Source organism: Haemaphysalis longicornis, unplaced genomic scaffold, assembly GCF_048455015.1.
Source record: "Haemaphysalis longicornis isolate Haplotype H1 unplaced genomic scaffold, Haemaphysalis longicornis Haplotype H1 scaffold_11, whole genome shotgun sequence".
Classification (NCBI taxonomy): Eukaryota; Metazoa; Arthropoda; class Arachnida; order Ixodida; family Ixodidae; genus Haemaphysalis; species Haemaphysalis longicornis.
In genome coordinates this window covers 130,079,226-130,090,571 of record NW_027526214.1, presented here as the reverse complement: position 1 = coordinate 130,090,571, position 11,346 = coordinate 130,079,226, and the positions used below count along the sequence as shown (strand labels likewise).

Genomic DNA, 11,346 nt, shown 5'->3' with positions numbered 1-11,346 from the left:
GGCGTGAGTGGTCGCGTGACGCTTTCACGTGGCATTCAGCGAGAACGCAAGGGGTAAACCCATAGAGTGCTTGGTGAGTACACCACCTGTCTTCCCAGTCTTCGCGTGCGGTCGTAGCTAAATCGGTAAGACACCAAGCTCTCGCTTTGTTAGTCTATCAGTTTCAGGTTCGATTCCCGGCGGTGCCAGTAAATTCTTTTATTTGTTCGCTGCAGTTTTCTGGTGACACCAACGGTTGCGAAAGACCCCTTGGGGGTTAGAGGTAAAAAGCTTTCCTTTAAGAACTCGCTGTAGTGACGCAGCAAAGCCAATAAGTGGGCACGGCAGCACCGCAACCGTCATGCTGTCTAATCAAGGCATTTTGTTCCTCGAGCAGGTACTGCTGCTTTGCGCATCATGCCAAGCGCAAGCCCCGGATTTGTGCTTCTTGGGATCGGCTGCTCGTGCGGCCGATATCAGCATAGGAACGCTCTCCTGCGACAGCCTGGAACCCGGACGCCATGGAAAGACGACTGCTGCCTGGGAGCTGCCTATAAAATCGGCACCTTCGGGAATCGGCTTCAGTGGGCACGGCAGCACCGCAACCGTCATGCTGTCTAATCAAGGCATTTTGTTCCTCGAGCAGGTCAGTTGCTATTCCATATATGGTTATAGAAATGATAACCGTTTTGTTGTAGTGCTGCCGTTCCCGAGTGTGCTGTTTTCTTGGTTTGCGTCTCTGTGCCTCTTGCTGTCGGGTGATGTAGAACTTAACCCTGGACCTGACGTTAAGGCAATGTTGAAGGAACTTTGCGATGGGCAAAAGGTAATTTGAGAAGAGCTAAACGACCTTGGAAAGCGGATGGGGCAAGTTGAAAAGACCCTTCAAATTGTTAAAGACCAAGCAGATGCCTTGGCCAAGCTAACAAAAACATTTAAAGAACTAAACGAGACCGTTTTGAGGCAGCAAGAGAGAATGATAAATTTAGAGGACCGAAGTCGGCGAAACAATCTCATGGTCTTTGGAATCGCAGAAAACGAAAAAGAATCCACTGACGACCTTAAATCCAAAGTCCTAACCGACGTTTTCAAAGAAATACTTGGTGTGACATTGACCAAAGTTGAACGAATCCACAGGGTTGGCGAAAAAAATAGTAATAAACCTAGACCAGTTATCTTGCGACTTTTCGACTGCAGAAAAAAATTGAAACTGTACCAAAATTGCAAAAAACCTAAAGGAAGTGGCATTTCTATCGGCGATGATTTTTCCAAGGGAACACTAGCGAAACGCAAGCTACTCTGGAATTCGGAAAAACAGGAACGCGATGACTGTGAACGAGTTCAACTGAATCATGACAAATTAATAATAAACAGCGACGTATTTGCTTGGGATTACTTCAAAAATGGCCGAGTACATATTAGGCGCAACAATAATGCCCCGTCGTCGGAAACGAACAATGCCCCGTCGTCCGAAGACTCGGAATGAAGCCATGTCAATTTAAACTCGTCTGACCTTCGACTATTAACCTTAATGCTAGCAGCCTCACGAACAAGGTAGGTGATCTAGAATACTTGCTAGCTAGCTATGATCCACATATTGTCACTGTCAGTGAAACATGGTTACGTCCTGAAATTCAAGACTCTAAAATTATACCCCCAGGTTACAAAATATTTCGCAATGATAGACAATCGAGAGTAGGAGGCGTAGCCATAATCGTAAAAGAAAACCTCTCGTGTGTTTTGATATCCGGAATTCGAAATCACGAGAGTGTTTGGTGCAAAATAAAGTTTCAAAATACGTCATTTGTTGTTGCAGCCTTGTACAGGCCCCCAACTGCGCACATATCGTATTTGGAAAATTTACAACAGCACTTGGAAGAACTTAAGGTCTCAAAATGTAAGCTGATTCTTGCGGGAGATTTTAACCTTGGAGGTATTGACTGGAACAATTTAACAGCCGATGCGAAAGAACAGGCTTCCTGTGAAGTTCTCCTTGATATTGCATTCAATAATGATTTAAGCCAAGTCGTTCGTGAAAACACACGTATAGCCGGATCATCGCAGTCTATGCTTGATTTGGTTTTCCTTGATGCTTGTTTCGAAAATTACGAAGTAACAATTCAGGAGGGGCTGTCTGATCATAAACTCATTTTCGTTGAACTTAAAACTGGTCTCTTTTCGGCCCGAGCCAAGGAAATGACCATATTTGTTCGCCAGTACGACAGAACTGACGATACAAGCATTATCGATTACTTATCATTTATGTTGGACAGCTTCCAAGCAGACAGTGACGTCAATAACTTGTGGCTGCTGTTTAAAGATATCGTCTCGTATTGTATCTCAAGTTTCGTCCCACTGCGGAAACAAAGAAAACAGAAACAAAACCCATGGGTAACTCGAGAAATAATTCACATAAAGAGACACATCGCCCACCAAAGACGACAGAAAAGAAGGAACTGTGAAAAAATAGCTGAGTTGTCGCGGCAGTTACGAAACAAACTTAAGACTGCGAAAGAAAAATACTACACCCATACCTTGTCCAACTTTATGGTCTCCTCCCTGCACCGTTTTTGGCGTCACTTATCGCAGGCCGAGAACCAACCACACAGCATTGTCATGAATGGATCAGTTCTGCATGACCAAGGAAGGATAGCGTCACATTATAACAGGTTTTTTCAGTCCGTATTTTCTCCGCGATCGTGCGGTGATCAGGCGCACAATAAAAAGTCTGGCCCTCATTCCTCTGATATGCCAGACGTAAAGATTACGTACGAAGGCGTCGTTTCCCTCCTACCAAACATTAACGTAAAAAATCGAGTGGCCCTGACGATATTCCAAGTGCTTTTTTACGTAGATACTCGGAATGGATTGGTCACTATCTTACGATTATCTTTAATGCATCACTAGAACCGAAACGCGTCCCAGATGACTGGTTAGTGGCAAAGGTTGTCCCAATTTTTCAAATCTGGAGACCGGCAAAAAATTGAAAATTATCGCCCTATTTCCTTATCCTGCGTACGCTGTAAACTTCTCGAGCATGTCATCTCGAAGGCCATATACACCCACTTAGAAGGCAAAAAACTGTTGTACTCCAATCAACACGGATTTAGGCAAAATCTGTCGACCGTGACGCAACTAGTAGAAACAATTGATGATTTGGCGAGGGCTTTGAACGACAAACGGCAAATCGATTGTATTTGTCTTGACATGTCCAAAGCTTTCGACAGAGTACCTCATTCAGACCTAATTGACAAGTTGGTATATTTTGGTGTAAACTACAATATCACACAATGGATTCGCGCATACCTAACAGGCAGAACTGAGTACGTAGAAAATGATAATTCCAAATCAGAATTACTAGACGTCACATCAGGTGTTCCGCAGGGGTCTGAGCTGGGACCAGTCCAATTTCTTGTTTATATAAATGATATTGCCGAAAATATCAACAAAGACATTAAAGTACGACTCTTTGCGGACGATTGCCTGCTTTATAAAGAAATGAACAATGAAAACGATTCAAAAATCCTTAGTTACGCCCTCAAGGTTGTAGAATGCTGGTGTGAAACTTCAAAAATGAAAATCAATAAGGAAAAAACTGTTGTTTTTCGAGTAACAAATAAAAGAAAGCATGTTATTGCCTGTACCTACACCCTGGGATCCTCTACACTTGCCGCACTGAATAGCCTTAAATACTTAGGAGTAACTATTGCTTGTGATATTAGTTGGAAGGAACATGTAAAAAAGATTTGTTCGACTGCAGAAATTAACTACGATTTTTGCGTAGGAAGCTTAAGCTCGCCTCGAAGGACGCCAAATTAACTGCCTATATATACTTGGTCAGACCGGCATTAGAATATGCTAGCGTCGTATGGGATCCTTGTGAAACAGGGTTAATCAATATGCTTGAAAGAGTCCAACGAAGATCAGCGCGATTTATTTTGTCTCGTTACTCTCGGACCCATTCTGTTACTGAAATGTCGCAGTTACTTAATTTACCCTCCCTAGCTGAACGACGCCGCCTAGCTAGACTAAGGTTTCTTTTCTTACTCTCGAAAAATCATTTTGAAATAGACACCTCTCAATACTTAGTACCACTACGAGGCAGAACCCTAGTACCACTACGAGGCAGAACCACTACGAGGCAGAACATGAACAAATTTTCCGGATCTCGCAACTACACATTAATGCATACGCCAATTCATTTTTCCCCAGAACAATAAAAGAATGGAACGCACTACCAGAGTCTTTCAATGCTTTACTGGTCACGAAACTGCTCCGTAACTCAATGGGAGAGCTTCATATGCTGCGTTTGGCCGCCGTGCGGTGGCGCCACCCTCTCACTGAGGTCACTCCTCGGGCGGCGTTGCGCTGGCTCGAACGGCGGAGCCGCGGCGAGTTGTGTTTGTTTTGTGCGGGGGAAAAAATGTAACGTGCATATCGCGCTCTCGTGATGCGACTGAAGTAGTTCAACGGCGATGCCGAACATGTGTTGCGTCCCGGGGTGTCGTTCCTTGTACAACGGTACCACGGAAAATGTTTCCTTGTTCTGTTGACCGAGCGACGGGCAGCTGCGTGAGAATTGGAGACGCGCCATTCCAAGGCAAGCAACGGGAGATGTTCAGCTTCGATTATAAGTGTGCGACAGTGTGTGGAAATGCACTGTATGTGAGAATGGAAAAAGCAATGTACCCTTTTGAGAGCATCGTGGACCTAGAATTTTACAAGGACAACTTAAAGCCAGATTTTTGTCATATCAGTCAGGTTGTAGCGGTGCTCCATTACCTGTTTGCAAACTTTTATTACCTCGCGCTCAGGCTCGCGTGTAAAAAAGCGTTGGGACTTCCTTGTGCTTTTACTCTTCATATTTCCGCGAATTATCCCTTAGGGTTCGTTTTGTTTGTTTTGTACCCGCGCGTGACCGATTCCGGTTTCTTATCTGGCGTTTCAACCGGAGCGCCCATTTGCTCTGTTTGTCGTGCGTCCCGTCCGGCAATATTGTTTGATATGGAAAGGGTGCCACCTTGTCGCTAACTTGATTTTTTTGTTTCTTCGACAATGTTCTCGATCCAATTTCCATGCATCTGAAATTAATAACGTTCCGAGAGTAATGCATGCATAGCAAACGCCGCGCAACTCACTTTATCGACGTTCATCTGTGCACGTCACACTGCGGACTGCTTCTTCGACGTTTGTGTTTCATTCTAGTCTTTTGTAGTGCAGGAGATCGCTAGCTCGCTGCGTTCAGAGAAGCTTTGCTTCGTTCTTGGCTACGCGGAAATATTCTGTTTTCTCCGTGTGCTGCACATAGCAGCGCGAAAAAATAAATTTTTGTACGCTCGACCACGCTCTTTTGTCTCCCTTCGTAACATTGAAATTTTTTGTTGCGTGTGTTAAAATCAGTTTTATTGTTCTTTTTTCGCTTCCTGTTTTTTCAAGTATTGCAAAGCGTGGATGCAGAAAGATACATGGTGCAACATATATCTCTTCGTGTTTTGATCCTTCGCGTTTCTCTAGCGTTTTTAGATGTTCTCAAGTATGTAACAACTCATCGAAACGACAATACTATTGGGCTATCTATTTTAGCGTTCTGTGCATTCCAGAGCAATCAACGGATTCAGTAAAGGAGCCATGAAGACAAAATACACGTTGGGTTTATTAGAAAGACTGCTTAGTCCCGATAACAATGATACCAATATCATCGCAATCTTCGAACAAATAACGGAGATATGAAAGAAAACGTGTGAAGCAGTCGCGATCCCCTAGCCAATTTCTCGCAACTTTTCTATGACGTCACGGAACCTTGTTTGTGCGATTGGCGGCCGCCTAACTGACCTGTCGTGATCACACATGACTGGACGTCTGTAATGAGGCCTCTGGTTCCATTTGACCGCATCACTTGAATGCTAACATGCAGTTAACGCCATGAAAATTGTTTTATTGTTGGCCCGTATGACATCATTCTTGCTCATAACCCGTCACAGTGGCGCAAAATTTGAAAGTTTTTAAATACTTGCTTTTTTTTCGTTAAGAAACATCTTTTGAGGCTGTAATAGAGCTGAGTGAGATACTGAATCCTAGCTCTTTCAAATTAAACGAAGTTGTATTTTCTCTTCAGGGCTCCTTTAAGCGTAGTCTGAACGACGCGTACTTAGTTTCTTTCAGTTTTTTTATTGTATTATCGATAGGCCCCCAACATTCCGTGGCTACACAGCTACCGTATGTGTGGTAATTACAACTTTGCTTTACAAAAAGAAGCAATATAGATATTTAAAAATCCGTAAACACGACGGCGCCGCGCTTGTGCCAGAGCACACAGAAGCCGTTGCCGTTCGCGGCCGAAGTCAACGGTAATTTACATCGAAAAATAAAACCCCATTGAAGGCAGGTGATATACACAATGACTGGACTATTCATCGCTAACTACTACGAAAAAAAACACACTTAGTCAGCGCGCAGACACCAAAAGCAGCAAGCGTTTGCACGCCAAGAGCTGGCCAATACGCCGCACGCGCGGCGGCTGGATGACCTTCGTGCGGCGGTGGTGCCTGTAGCGGCGCGCGCGGTCCATATATGAAACGAGCGCCGAAGTTTCGTGACCAGTAAAACATTGAAAGACTCTGGCACTACCAACAACCGTTATCCAAAGTCACTCTATCACACAGTTTGAGGAGAAATCGAAGCGAGTGATGTCCTAAGCAAGAAGTGCATTGTGAAAAAAAAAATCTATCAAAATGGTTGTGTTCGTTTGCTTATAGATATTGCTGTTAGGTGTGCTCTGTTGTGCTTCTGCGGTGTTAAATTCATACATACAAATTCATAGTGACAATACGGATATATAGTTTGTATACACTCTGTTTAACGTATTTCCTTGTTGTTCTTCGTTGTGCTGTAACCCCACCCCTGTAACGGCCTCCGGGCCAACAGTATGCCTAAACCAAAAAAAAACTTGTTCCTTTCTTCTTCCGGTGGCGCCGCATTCATGTCGATGCGATGCGGAACTTTGAGGGTATCGTCGGGTGCGCGTTCAAAGTAAGCGACTGCGATGACCTCACTGGCTTGTTGCGTTTCTTCGAGGAACGCAATTCAAGCGCCCTTGTTTAAATGCTGGTACTCTTCGGTGAAATTGGTAACGAAAACGTGGGATTTGCGCTATTTAAACCGCGCAATGCCTCTAGCGACAGACACACCGCGGTCGAGAAGCAACCTTTGGTCACTCTCCACGATAGCGTCGACGTCGGGAGCAGCACTTTCACAGTAGACGGTGACTATCAAGCCTGCGCGGGTTGGCAGGGTGACGTGATCATCTGCGATCCTTACAGCTGCACGGTGTGCGGGGTTCGATTCCGGCCTCATGGAGTGATCGGAGGAAGAAGTTATCGAATTCGTCTGAAGATCGATTATTGCGCCGTTGTCCGTCAAAAAATCCATTGCGAGAATTACGTCGCGGGAGCAGTTAGGCAAAATGACGAACGCCGCTGGGTACGTCGTGCCGTCTATGGTGACGTGCGATGTGCACGTTCCACTTGGCGTCACGAGGTGTCCTCCTGCTGTGCGTATGTGCGGACCGTCCCATCTGGTCATAACTTTCTTCAGTTTAGACGCAAACGGTCGGCTCATTACGGCGTAGTCGGCTCCCGTGTCGATGAGGGCGACTACGTCAAAGCCGTACATGGACAACTGGACATCGGACGCCGCCTTCCTCGAGTTCCGGGTGCGTCGGGGCGTCGCATCTCGGCTTGTGCGTGTTGGCGGTCGGGCACTGTGCGTCGTTGTTGTCGTCTTCTCAGGGGCAGGCTCGGTCATTTCAGGTACGCGTCGCACCTTGTGGCTGTTGTCGCGTTCGGAAGTCACGTCAGGGTTAGGTCGGGTCGTCGGGATGAGGGCATGTCGTGAATCACGGTCTTCGGCGCGCCCTTGTGTCTTTGGATGGTTTTCATTTTTCCGCCGTTGTGCAGCTTCACCTCCAGAAGTTGCTGCTTTTAGTTTCACCCGCGTGGGCTGGGGGACCTTCCACGTGCGAAATCAGCATTGCTATGGTGGTTGGGCGACTGGTATGGATAGGGTGACGGCGATCGGTTGAAACGGGCTGGTCCACGGCTGGTGTTGGACAGGTATTCTTCCATCTCCGATGGGCGCTGGGTGGGTCGGGGGTTGGGTGCGTCGACGGAGAACCCTCGCAAACCAAGTCTCTTGTAGGGGCAGCGACGGTAGATGTGGTCGGCCTCTCCGCAGTGGTAGCAGAGGAAGATAATAGGGAGTTCGCCATACGTCCGTCTTTCTCGGCGTCTGATTTTCGACCACAGGGGGTCCGGCGTGGGACAGTGGGCGGCGGCACGGCGCGGCCTTTTGACGACGAGTTGGAGCACGGCGGGGTCGACGAATAGCTTCAGCGTAGGCCATAGCTTGTGGCTCACGTGGTGCTTCCAATGGCGTAGAAGCCCCCAGTGCGTGTTGAACTTCTCGGATAACGTTGGTCAGGGAGGCGACTTGGGGTTGCGGAATTGTTGGGAAAAGTTTTCTCTGCTCTTCGCGAACGACGGCGCGGATTGTTTCCTGCAAGTCTTCTGTCGCAAATCCAGGGGCCGATCATACTGCCGATCATACTGCCCCGAACGCATGTCCAGGGTCCTCTGGATCATGGACGCCGCGGTCACAAACTCAGCGACGGACCTTTCGGGGGTAGCGAATTAGTCCAGCGAAGAGCTCCTGCTTTACGCCCGGCATGAGAAACCGCAGCTTCTTCTCTTCCACCATTTCTGGGTCAGCTCGTTGGAACAGCATCTTCATCTCCTCAACGAGCACTACAACATCTTCGTTGGGGTGTTGGATTCGCGTCTGCAACAATAGCTCCGCTCGTTCTTTACGCACGACAGTTGTGAACGTTTTCAAAAATTCTGTTTTGAAGGTGCCCCATGACGTTAGTAAGCTCTTGTGATTTTCAAACCAGACTCGAGCCAAGTCCCCAAGGTAGAAAAACACTTGCCTCAAGGTTTCTTCGTCATCCCATCGGTTGAACTTCGGACGCGCTCCAGCTTCTCCAGCCACTCTTCGGGGTCTTCCCCAGGAGATCCTCGGAATGTTGGGGGCTCCCGAGGTTGCTGCAGAACGACGGGAGGATTGGCTTGGTTGACCATAGTGTTGATAGTGACGTCTTCCTTCTTCACTTTCTGCGGTAGTTGACCAAGCTCGGGTGGTAAACCTTGGAGGCGGTGGCTGGTTCTTGTTCGACTGGCTTGAAAGCTTGACGATGGCTTAAGGTTCATGTACCGCGCACCTTCACCAGATGTCACGAAGCAACAGACGACGCAGTTGTCTTCGAGGAAAACACCTTTATTGGAGCGAACTTGTGCTCCCCTAACAACTCAAAGAATACAGAGGCGGCGAAGCAGCAGTCAAGAAAGTGACGTACGCATGCGAGCTACGGCGACTCGCATACCCCGGCGTCTGCTTTGCAGGCTTTTTATCTTTCGGCGCGCGTGGTTCTCGAACCGTCGATTCACATCTAGAACATTGTAGAACCAAGAAGATTATTCTGGGCAGTTCACGTAAGATCGGAATGCTCTCCCCATCAGAACAGATAACACATGCGGCACAGAAAGAATGGAACACGCGCTTCCCTTGGCAGAGAGATAACACATACCGGCGCAGCCGGGCAGTAAGAGCAAAACACAAGTAAACCCAATGCATGGTTCGCGGCAATATACTTGAGGGTTAAGCAGGGAAAGGAGTTGACCGTTTGCTCTATTGCGTTGTATAACGAGGCCTAGCACATTTAGGGTTTGCACCTCTGGGATGATCCGGTTGCCGAGGGAAACGTGTATGTTCGGTTAATCACGGCAAGACCTGGCAGGCAGAATGAGCAGGGCAGATTTTTTTGGAGAACAGGATAACCGAACGAGCTGCGCCTCGGTCCCCTCAATATGGGCCCCCTGTTGAAGGATGGCTTCTATCTGAGCATCGCAACCTCCAGGTACCCACATCGTAATATCGTCGGCATACCGACTGTATTTGAGGCCAGGTACCGAATCTAGTTTTGGTAGTGCTAAATTGAACAGAACAGAGCAGTAAGAACAGAACAGAACAGAATTGAACAGGCAGTAATGCTAAATTGAAGAGAAGAGGGGACAATACGGAACCTTGCGGTGTTCCTAAGGAAGGAAGGTGGATACAATCAGAGCGGAGCTCGCCTACCTGGAGTACGGCGGTGCGTGCAGTGAGCAAATCACGCACGTAGTTATATATGCGCTCTCCTGGGTGGATAGACTCTAGGCCTCTGAGGATGGCAGTATGGGAGACTCTATCGAACGCTTTCATCAAACCGAGTGCAAGGATCGCAGCTGCGTCGTGTTTAGGTGGTTCGGAAAATATATCTTGATGTAGCTGGAGGACCACATCTTGGGTGGACAGTTTAGGTCTGAACCCTAGAACTGTTGGGGGAAAGGCCTCCGTGCTCGTGATGTGAGTGGTTAGTCTCTTAAGGATTACGTGTTCTAATACTTTGCCCATACACGAATTAAGAGATATGGGGCGAAGGTGTTCTATGGTAAATCCTAAACCAGGTTTACCTGGCTTAGGATTTAATGTTATGGATGCATGTTGCCATGCTGTGGGAAGGGTGCCTTGAGCCCCGTAATAATTATAGTACAGTGTCTCTAGCCACTGTAAATTAAAGTAAGCAGTTAGGGTCATAATAGACTGATCGTTTAGGTTACAGAGAAGTTTGTTGGTCACGCCATCTGCACCCGGTGTGGATCCTGGCCGAATCAGTAAGAGAGCGCTTCTAACTTCTGCTTCCGTGATGCGTGCATCCAGTGTTTCGTTAGGTGAGCCGCGGTATGACGCGAGTGGAATCGAAGGACCAGAAGGGATGTAATACGTGCTCAATGTGCGCAGGAGTTGTTCGTTATCCCCCGAGAATTTCTGTAATATTAGGGAGTTTTGGAATAGGGGGCCCTTGCGTTTGGGGCCCCCAAGAAGTTAGGGGAACCCAAACGCAACACGCTTGCCCGCGACCAGTTTTAGTATAGCGTTTTCCCCGGCCGCTTTGCGTGTTTCACTCGCAGCGCTGTTGCGGCAAACGAGCAAAGCTTTCGGAAGGCGTAAATTACAAAATTTTCAAATACTTTAGTGGGTGTACTATATTTTGCCTTCAATGCAACTAATAATGCAGCAAGTATAGTTAAAATATTTTTTTTCTTTTCAAAATATTGGAGCGTCAGCATAATGAAGTCAATACAATCCAATGTCAGTACTGCGGCTAGTTACTTCGACTGGGCATTTCTGTGCGCCACTTCTCACAGTTGTCTTTTCTATTGTGTTTTCTTTTCTTTTCTCTGTACAGAACTTTCAACGGTGTGCATGATTTCA

At 47.1% G+C, this 11,346-nt stretch overlaps 1 pseudogene; it reads left to right on the top strand.

Annotated features, from left to right (window-relative positions):
• Positions 1–322: 322 nt before the first annotated feature.
• Positions 323–1,465, top strand: LOC144160814 (uncharacterized; annotated as a pseudogene).
• The last annotated feature ends 9,881 nt before the right edge of the window (positions 1,466–11,346 follow it).